The sequence below is a fragment of the Polypterus senegalus genome, chromosome 16 (genome assembly GCF_016835505.1).
Source record: "Polypterus senegalus isolate Bchr_013 chromosome 16, ASM1683550v1, whole genome shotgun sequence".
Lineage (NCBI taxonomy): Eukaryota > Metazoa > Chordata > Cladistia > Polypteriformes > Polypteridae > Polypterus > Polypterus senegalus.
The window spans coordinates 62,688,186-62,698,683 of record NC_053169.1 but is presented as its reverse complement, the minus strand read 5'-3'; the positions used below and the strand labels follow the sequence as shown (position 1 = coordinate 62,698,683).

Sequence of the window (10,498 nt, the reverse complement as noted above, 5' to 3'; positions counted from 1 at the left end):
CAAAAAACTGTGGACGATTCTTCTTTTATTCATTATTTCCCGGACAGAGTAGGAGTCTCACACCAGATAAAATTAATCAGTAATATACACTTTATTGCACCTAGACTAGAGAAGCCCTCGTACAGGAAATTCTTTGCTCTTTTATAGCTTACAGAGTTGAGCAAAATGACATTATTATACCAAAAATAGAGGCGGTACATATTTCTTACTGCTGACAAAATAAAAAAGAAGAAGTTACCTTATTTGGAGCTTTAAAAACAGGAACTATAATAAAAAACTGGTTAAAGGGCAGATTCTGAGACAAACAGGAACTATAATAACAGACTTGTGCTGGGCAGATTCCTTTGACCTGCTCACCCAGTACACTCTGTACCTCACACAAGGGTATACATAGAAATGTCACATACACATTTTGTAACTGCTACATGTCACAGGGACAAGCTGTATTTTTCCATTCCACAGTGCCTTACCCTCATAGTGAAAGTGTTGATAGTCGATGGCGACATCTAGACTTTAGATGGGGGAGGGTGTAACCTGGTCAGGTTTCAAAAATGAAAATATATTTTTTTTGTGTGTAAATAAAGTTTATTGAAGGAATTGGGATACAAGTTGTGGGGGTTGGGTAAAGCTGAGTATATATATATGTGTTGCCTGATTGGCGAGAAAAAAAAAGAGTGGAGTGGATGGCCAGACGAGACTGTTGAGGCAGCACGCTGAAACAAGAGGGAGGAGAGTTCATTGCCAGGAGAGACTGTTTAGGTTGCACGCCGAAACAAGAAGAGGACAGTGCATTGTAAGGAGAGACTGTTGAGGCAGCACGCCGAAACAAGACAGAAAGAGAAAAGAGAGGTGCTGTTGAGGCAAAACGCTGAAACAAGACAGAAAGAGAAAAAGGGGCGCTGCTGAGGCAAGATGCCGAAGCAAGATGGAAAGACAGACAGAAGAACTAACTTTAGCACACGTCTAAAACATAAAAGGAGTTGGGTGATAAAGGGAAAGCTGTCAGGCAGGACACAAGTGCAGAAATGGCTATCAGTGAGTAAAGTGGTTGTTTGAGAAAGAGGGAGACGGAAGCATAAAGGAGGTACCCGAGTATAAGGAGGAAGAAATAAAACAAGGTCAGTGTTTATTTTGTTTATTTTTTGTTTTAAAGCTGCTTGAATAAACGTTCAAGTGAAGGGGCCAGTTCTTGTTTTTATTTGTGTGGCCACTACGCAGCCGAGTTTCGTTTGGGGCCCTCAACGGAGTGAGTAATATTTACTGACTGGGTAAATAAGTCCTCGGTGAGCTCACCAGTACTTACAGACACAACATATGCATTGTATAGTTGTAAATAATTTAGTGTTTGTGTTTTATGTATTGTATGTATATATTTGTAAATACCTTAAGTTTTGGGAAAACTGTTCATGTTTCAATTAAGTAATGAGTTTTGTTTTAGTAATATCTGAGTAACAGTGCTTGGATTGGGTATTACTGGGCTTAAAGTGGGCTATAGTGAACCTGCCAACAATAGAGGTGGCAACACCATTATAAAGAGCTCAGGCCTTTGCCTACCGATAAAGAATTGGTGGTGCAAGGGGGTTACATTAGTAATTTTAAAACACTATAATTTGAAAATAAATACCTATGCTCTTTAAAAAATACTCTATCAGTATTGGAGTCTGACATACAAAATACTTTATGCGGAGTGGTGGCTTTGAGGCTGGGAATCTGAACTAAAAATCGGAAGGTTGCCGGTTCGAATCCTGTAAATGCTAAAAGGGACTCTGCTCTGTTGGGCCTGTGAGCAAGGCCCTTAACCTGCAATTGCTGAGCACTTTAAGTAATGAGAAAAGCACTACATAAATGCAAAGAATTATTATTATTCTGTCGGTATCTATTTCAAAAATGGTGATATTGCTCACCCCTATTGGTCTCTTTTGCCTATTTTTGCCATTTTGTGCTTCTTACTAATATACTAATATTAATTTCTCCTTTATAAATATTCCTCATTTGCCTTGTTGTCTCCTCAAACCAGATATTTTATGGTATATCCTCTCATTCGTTCCACAACCTCGACATCGTGTTCCCAGCAATGGGTATAATAATTGAAGAAAATTAAATTCATTTCCAGATATCTCTGTCTGAAATAAATTTAGAAATCTCTTAAATTGACTTTCAATGCATTTTAAGATATCTGAGATACATTTCATTGTGTCTCGATATTATATCCTATAAAATTGCCTATTTTTTCAATGGGACCTCCTGCCTATTTTAAGATGTCTTGAAACATATTTGAGATATCTCAAAATGATTAGGAAGTTAGTTACATTACAGATATCCAAATGTGGACAGGAACCTAGCTTGAGATATCTGGAAATGTATTTGAGATACTTTATGTCAGGGGTCCCCAACTCTGGTCCTGGAGGGCCCCAGTGGCTGCAGGTTTTCATTCCAACCCTCTTTCTTAATTAGTGACCTGTTTTTGCTCATAATTAACTTCTTTTAAATGCATTTTAATCAACTTGCTTTTGAAGAATTAGACCCCTTAATTGTTTCTTTTTCCTTAATTAGTTGCCAAACAATAATGAGATACAAAATGAGCCAAAACATGACCAACAAAGTGTGTCCATCATACAATATGTGAAAATAAAGAAAGACGAAGGTCTCAAGGATGTTGATCTGCTCATGTTCCTAAAACATTTTAACAGTGCTCTTAGTAAAAAGAAAATCAACAATTTCAGAAATGTATGCCTTTGCATGTGATCAAATGCATTTTTAGATATCTAATATGAATGAAAGACACATTTTAAGAGACCATGAAATGAATTTGAGATATCTAAAAATTAATTTCAGATATCTGAAACAAGAACCAACATGAAGATATCTCAAATACATTTTTACCTATTTTAAGACATAATGAAATATATTTGATATATCTCAAAATACACAGAAGCTTACTTCAAAATATAATGAATATCATTTCACATATCTTAAATTAAACGCATTTCAAGCTATCTCGAATAGGAGACATTGCTCATTGTAAGATACAGGGTGGCCCATATTTATGTATATGACGTTTCACAGGCCGTAGAATTTAAACTACTGTGTGAGAATAAGAGTTAGGATGTGCTGGACCGGGCAACCCATGCTGTGTTTGAATACAGAATTAATTGTCGCTAGAGCAGCGCATACATTGTGTGCGTTTATACAAAAAACTATGTGGTGGTGAAAAGGAGGATGGCAGTTGAGTTTGGAGGCAGTGGCCCTAGTGTGCTAACCATCTCAAGAATAAACATAAAATTCAATATCAGTGGTACTGTTTTGCAAGCAAAAGGAGCAGGTAGGCCCAAGAGTGTTCTTACTGATGCCAACAAAGCCCTTGTAGCAAATGCCTTTCAAAGTTGGGTTCTTCTTCAGGCATGTATTGAGCTCAATGGCACATTGGTGGACCACGTCATGGAGAACAGGGGATAGAAAAACATTTAAGGTTCTTAATATTCATGTTCCATTATGTTACATTGATAGTTTCCTGACAATAACGCCTTTTCAATCATATACATAAATATGGGCCACCCTGTATTTCAACCGCATTTTAAGATATTTTGAAATTTCATATATGTGTAATTCATTTTAATATACTTTAAATGCATTTCCGGATATTTTGAAAAGAATTTTGAGATACCTCTAAATGTTAATTCAACTTGCCACACATATAGAAAGTTTCAAATATCAGCAATTTAGTGCACATGAGTGCTGCCAGCTTAAGACTCACAGGCACATCCTTCTAGCTCAAGCTCTTCCAGTTGTTCGACCAGATATAATTTATTGTTACTGGGTGGAAGAAGCAGAGCTGTTGGTGGCATGGAAGTGACTCCAGGCTTCTTCTGGATACTGTTCCTCCATTTTAAAGAGGGAAGTGGAGACTGCAAAAGCAAACGTTCCACCCTGTCGCTACAACCCTGTAGTACCCTTAAATTAATCATTGTAAACACTTACAAGTCCTGCATGTGCAACACAGTGTCAAATTGTGAATTGTAAAAGGATGAACAAAGAAGTTTTTTTAGCATCAACAACTAATGGAAACAGTATGGCTAGTAACAGAACATTGCTTTTCTACAGACAGCAGAAGAGTTTATGGTTTTTGCATACTCCAAGGCACACTAAATGGGTGAAAATTGTTGGCTTAATATAAAATACTAACTCACACAGCCGTACCCCCTTAATTTTGTAATGTCATTGAAATTTTGCATCTCTGGACAATGGAAGACCACAAGAGAGAATAAAACAACATTAAAAACAGTCACCTCACAGTCACCATGCACCTTATGGCATAAAAAGTGTTCAATCAAAAGACACATCTGACACCAAATCTCTATCATTCCAAGATAAATGGTCAAGGGGCTATTACAGAAAAAGTATATGATTCAATTTTGAGAAAAGTAATGCATAAGATTCCTTTAAAAGAGGAGGGAAAATGACTGATCTAGCTAGTGTAGCCTCATGCCTTTCTATTATAGAAAAAAAGAGCCTACATACTGACAGTCTTTGATTGTGTCAATTTTTAGCCTGTAAACTTTACTTTCAACTATTTTAGTTTTTTTTTTTGTTTTTTGAAATGTAGTGGAGACACAACAAAAAGTGCTTGCAGTTCACTCGTTCAGAGTGAGCTTCATGACATCAGTTCATCTATTATTTAACCCACATTCTGGGCCAGTGAACCAGAGCCTGTCATGGCAGCACTGGATGCAAAGAACGAACCAATTGTGGATGAACATCAGTCTATCACTGCACATTCCATAACACATAAAAAAGCTAAACTGCAGTGATTTCTCTTTTCTGAGCAATTTGCTTAGCCACTCACCCCCCTTTTGTGTTATCCCATGTATACGACACAGCCTGCATTGTGTATGCTACACAGAATCTAAAATGGTTATTCAGTGTGAAATATGTCGTCTCTATTACATGGCATTAAATAAACTGATTTTCAATTCAAATGAATGTATCAATAAATGTTTAAAATATACTCCTGTAAACACTTGCATCTGAGCATATTATTTATATTAATTTAGAAACTACAGCACATTGTTAACTGTTTATCATCATTGACTCAACTAGATAGATGATGGTTTTCATAAGAAGCTGTTTCAGCCCAATATCACTATTTTTTTTAAGCAACAGTCCTCCATCTAAATTAAAAGTAGGTTAACAGTGACATATACAAAATTTTAGATAATAGCGCATTTTTAAATAATTTAGTAAATTATTTTACCTAATATATAACATTATATGTATGCAAATGTAACTTAAATACACTTTTTTTCCACTGTGGGGAACATTTAGATTTTGGAATACACATTTAGATACTTGGACCAAGTACTTCTGTGTCTTCTCTGCTTATGAGATACAAAATATTGCATGCACTGATAACTGTGTACTCTATTGCCAGTCCGTCTCACTTGTTCTTTCCCCTTAAGACTACAAATAATAGTTTTGTTCCTCTTTAGAACTTCTTCAAGACTTTTTTATTCTGCCAAACATATTATTCTTCATCTTCCAGTGCAAAATATCCTCAGTATTCTACTGTCCACATTTCTTTTTGTTTTGACTTCACTATATATATATATATATATATATATATATATATATATATATACTGCTCAAAAGAATTAAAGGAACACTTTTTAATCAGAGTCATTTTTTTTAATCAGTGTATTGCATAAAGTCAATGAAACTTATGGGATATTAATCTGGTCAGTTAAGTAGCAGAGGGGTTGTTAATCAGTTTCAGCTGCTGTGGTGTTAATGAAATTAACAACAGATGCACTAGAGGGCAACAATGAGATGACCCCAAAACAGGAATGGTTTAACAGGTGGAGGCCACTGACATTTTTCCCTCCTCATCTTTTCTGACTGTTTCTTCACTAGTTTTGCATTTGGCTACAGTCAGTGTCACTACTGGTAGCAAGAGGCGATACCTGGACCCTACAGAGGTTGCACAGGTAGTCCAACTTCTCCAGGATGGCACATCAATACGTGTCATTGCCAGAAGGTTTGCTGTGTCTCCCTGCACAGTCTCAAGGGCATGGAGGAGATTCTAGGAGACAAGCAGTTACTCTAGGAGAGCTGGAGAGGGCCATAGAAGGTCCATAACCCATCAGCAGGACCAGTATCTGCTCCTTTGGGCAAGGAGGAACAGGATGAGCACTGCCAGAGCCCTACAAAATGACCTCCAGCAGGCCACTGGTGTGAATGTCTCTGACCAAACAACCACAAAGACTTCATGAGGGTGACCCAAGGGCCCCATGTCCTCTAATGGGCCTTAAGCTCACTGCCCAGCAGCATGCAGCTCGATTGGTATTCGCCATAGAATACCAGAATTGGCAGATGCACCACTGGTGCCCTGTGCTTTTTACAGATGAGAGCAGGTTCACCCTGAGCACGTGACAGAAATGAAAGGGTCTGGAGAAGCAATGGAGAACATTATGCTGCCTGTAACATCATTCAGCATGAGCAGTTTAGTGGTGGGTTAATGATTGTCTGGGGAGTCATATCCATGGAGGGTCACACAGACCGCTACAGGCTTGACAAAGGCACCTTGGCTGCCATTAGGTATCAGGATGAAATCCTTGAACCCATTGTCAGACCTTATGCTGGTACAGTGGCTCCTGGTGCACGACAATTCCTGGCCTTATGTGGTGAGAGTATGCAGGTAGTTCCTGGAGGATGAAGGAATTGATACCATTGACTGGCAACCACACTTTCCTGACCTAAATCCAATAGAACACCTCTGGGACATTATGTTTTGGTCCATCCAACGCCACCAGGTTGCACCTCAGACTGTCCAGGAGCTCAGTACAAAGTGCTGCATACAATTTTGAGTTGCTGCAATTAAATTTTGGCAAAATGGACTAGCCTGCCACATAATTTTTTCACTCTGATTTTTGGGGCGTCTTTGAATTCAGGGCTCTGTAGGTTGATCATTTTCATTTCCATCAAACGATGTGGCATCCTTTCGTTCCTAACACATTACCCAGTCTATATCAGTATAGATATCCAGGAGGATTTCTTTTTCCCATTGAGATCTGATGTGTTTTCAAAGTGTTCGTTTAATTTTTTTGAGCAGTTTATATATATATATATATATATATATATATATATATATATACAGTATATATTTATAAACAGTATATATATATATATAGGGCGGCAGTGGTAGCACTGCTGCCTCGCAGTTAGAAGGCCCGGGTTCGCTTCCCGGGTCCTCCCTGCGTGGAGTTTGCATATTCTCCCCGTGTCTGTGTGGGCTTCCTCCGGGCGCTCTGGTTTCCTCCCGCAATCCAAAGACATGCAAGTTAGGTGGATTGGCGGTTCTAAATTGGCCCTAGTGTGTGCTTGGTGTTTGTGTGTGTCCTGTGGTGGGTTGGCACTCTGCCCGGGATTGGTTCCTGCCTTGTGCTCTGTGTTGGCTGGGATTGGCTCCAGCAGACCCCCGTGACCCTGTATTCGGATTCAGCGGGTTAGAAAATGGATGGATATATATATATACTAGCAAAATACCCGAGCTTAGCAGCGGAGAAGTAGTGTGTTAAAGAAGCAATGAAAAAGAAAAGGAAACATTTTGAAAATAACGTAACATGATTGTCAATGTAATTGTTTTGTCACTGTTGTGAGTGATGAGTGTTGCTGTCATATATATATATATATATATATATTTACACACACACACATAAACATATATATATACATATCTATACATATATATATCTACATATATATACATACATATACATACACACATACATATACATCAGCTGCTCCTAACCGTTCCCAAGGCACGTTTTAAAGCTCGTGGTGAAAGGGCTTTCTCCGTCTGTGCACCCAGGCTCTGGAACTCCCTGCCCTTAGTGGTTAGGCAAGCCGCTTCAGTCGCCACATTCAAATCTCGCCTAAAAACGCACTTCTTCACATTGGCTTTTAATTCTTAACCTGCTTCATTTTCCACTTGTCTTTTGCTATTTTCTCTATTTTATTTGGTCCCTTGATCTGTTTTTAGTATCTCTGTTTTAATTCTCTCTTAATGTTTATTTTTAATATTTTGGTTTTAGTCTCGCTTGTTGTAACTGTACAGCGCTTTGGTCAGTTGTAATGCTGTGTTTTTAAGCGCTCAACAAATAAATATGGTATGGTATGGTATATACATACACACATACATACATACACACACATATATACACACAAATACATATATATATATACACACACACACACATATATAAACATATATATACACACACACACATATTTACATATATACACACACAGCTATTTCGTATCAGTGCAATATGCTGTTTGTTAAAACGGATGACTCCCGCTCTTACGTGCAAGTCTGCGTGGATATTATGAACTATCGTATTTGTTCAAGTTCTACTTAAATTTTAAATAGAAGGAATTTTTATTTAGTCGACAGAAATATCTTTGGTAGGAATGGTAAAAACAGACAGGAATATTATTCGTGAATAAATCAACTCAAACCTTAAACAACTTATAATATTTTGCTCTCCATAAAAATATATCCTGTCTAAATTATACAAGTTAGAAATAAAGTAAACGTTAAAAGAACAAACATTCACATTTCTTTACTCTTATGTAATTTTATATAAAAAATAAACTTAGATTTTAAATATCCCAAAAGATTTTGCTCTCCATAAAAATATATCCTGTCAAAATTATACAAATTCAAATATGAACATGCTGCATAACAAAACCTAGAAATATAAATAAAATGTGTTCCTTTCAGCAATAACCAATCAAATCATTCAGTTGTCTTTGCTCATATGTCATTTTAGAGCTGGACGCCTGGCATCTTTTTTGGCAACAAGTTTGTTTATGTTTGGTGTGAGGTTCTGTGTTGTGGAGATTCTCAGGATGGATTGCAGGTGCTCATCAGTGAGGCGACTCCTGTGTGCTGTTTTGTTAGTCTTTATCACTGAGAAGAGCTTCTCACACAGATATGTGCTACCAAACATGCACAAGGTTCGAGCCGCATGTAGACGGACTTTTTGTTCTTCAAAGTCACCAAAGCGCCGTGCAAACTCAGTGCGTCAGTTTATCAGCAAAGTGCGATTTGGGAACACCGTAGTGACGACTTGGTTTAACATTACTTGGCAACAGGGAAAGTGGGGCAAATTGCACTGGTGCATTTGTGTCTCCCATAAAAGCAAGCTTCACTTGAAATCACTTTGTGATTGTGCACGGGTTAAAACGTCCGCTGAAGTGTCAGATTCTTATTTAATTCTTCTGCTTTCTGTATCTTCTGCATTGCATTCAGGTTACCCTGATGTTTTGTCTCATAGTGCCGTCTTAGATTAAATTCTGTAATTACAGCCACATTAGCTCCACAAATGAGACACACGGGTTCAGTAAACATATACTCAGCCTCCCATCGGTTTTAAAGGCTCTATTTTCAGAATCAACTTTTCTCTTCAGCATCGTGTGAGCTAGCTTCGCAATAACTTGCAGCATCATAAGCTAGACTTGATTAACGCGTAAGTTCGGCAAGGCAGCTGAAGCGCTGCATTATGGGATCTGTAGTTTATTGTGTTACCAGCGCTTCATATACCCGGCCATTAATAACAATAATACAGTATATAAAATGATCTGCGGGCGGATATAATTACACGCCGTGCCGGATGTGGCCGGCGGCCCTTGAGTTTGACACATATGGACTAAATAGAACTTGAAAATATATATTTTTTTAAATGTGATCGCAATTCAGATAGAGTTGACGCGCACTACAGCCTGCATGCCTCAATAAGTCATCCTCCCTCGCTCTTACTTTTTACCGTTCATCTAATGAATACACTGAGTATGGCTTTACCAAAACAATCATTGATGGCGAATAAAGTATCCATTATTCGAGTATGTAGATCGGGATATATATATATACATATATATATACCCGTGTATCAGCGAGAAGTAGTGTGTTAAAAAGCTAGAAAAGAAAAGGGAACATTTTAAAAATAACGTAACATGACTGTCAATATACAGTATTTGTTTTGTGAGTGTTACTGAGTGTTGCTGTCATCAAGGATTTGATTATCATTATTTCTTTCAATCAGGTTCGTATTTGTAGGATGTGTTGTGTTCAAGTTACATTCCGTGTTTGTCAATCGTTGTAAAGATGACAGGTTTCATTCATCGATTCGTTTCTTACTGCATCAATAAACAGCTCGTCTTCTTCTTTATCTGAGACCTGACACACTGCATGCACGGGTTTTTTTTTTACACTGTCTTCCTTTAGCGGGACATTGACTTTTTCCACCGTGTGCTTTGTTTCCGCAGTAGCTGGATTTATGAATACGCTTGTATGTATCAGACGCTTCATATTTTTGCTGCCTTTTCAATTGTGTAATTCGGTTTTGTTCAGCGCTTTTGGAACTGTTGCTTTTATCTGTGCACTGCGTAAGTTCACGTGATGCGCTCGGTGTACATGCATCGAAGGTTCCCAGCTGTGCTG

The 10,498-nt window shown here is 37.9% G+C and overlaps 1 long non-coding RNA gene across 1 annotated transcript in view; it reads left to right on the top strand.

Moving 5' to 3' along the window:
* Window positions 1-652: 652 nt before the first annotated feature.
* LOC120516342 overlaps window positions 653-10,498 on the top strand; it is a 28,502-nt gene continuing 18,656 nt past the window's right edge. Inside the window, exon 1 of the long non-coding RNA XR_005630831.1 lies at window positions 653-1,118. This is a non-coding gene — a long non-coding RNA (uncharacterized LOC120516342). The remainder of the gene's footprint in view (window positions 1,119-10,498) is intronic.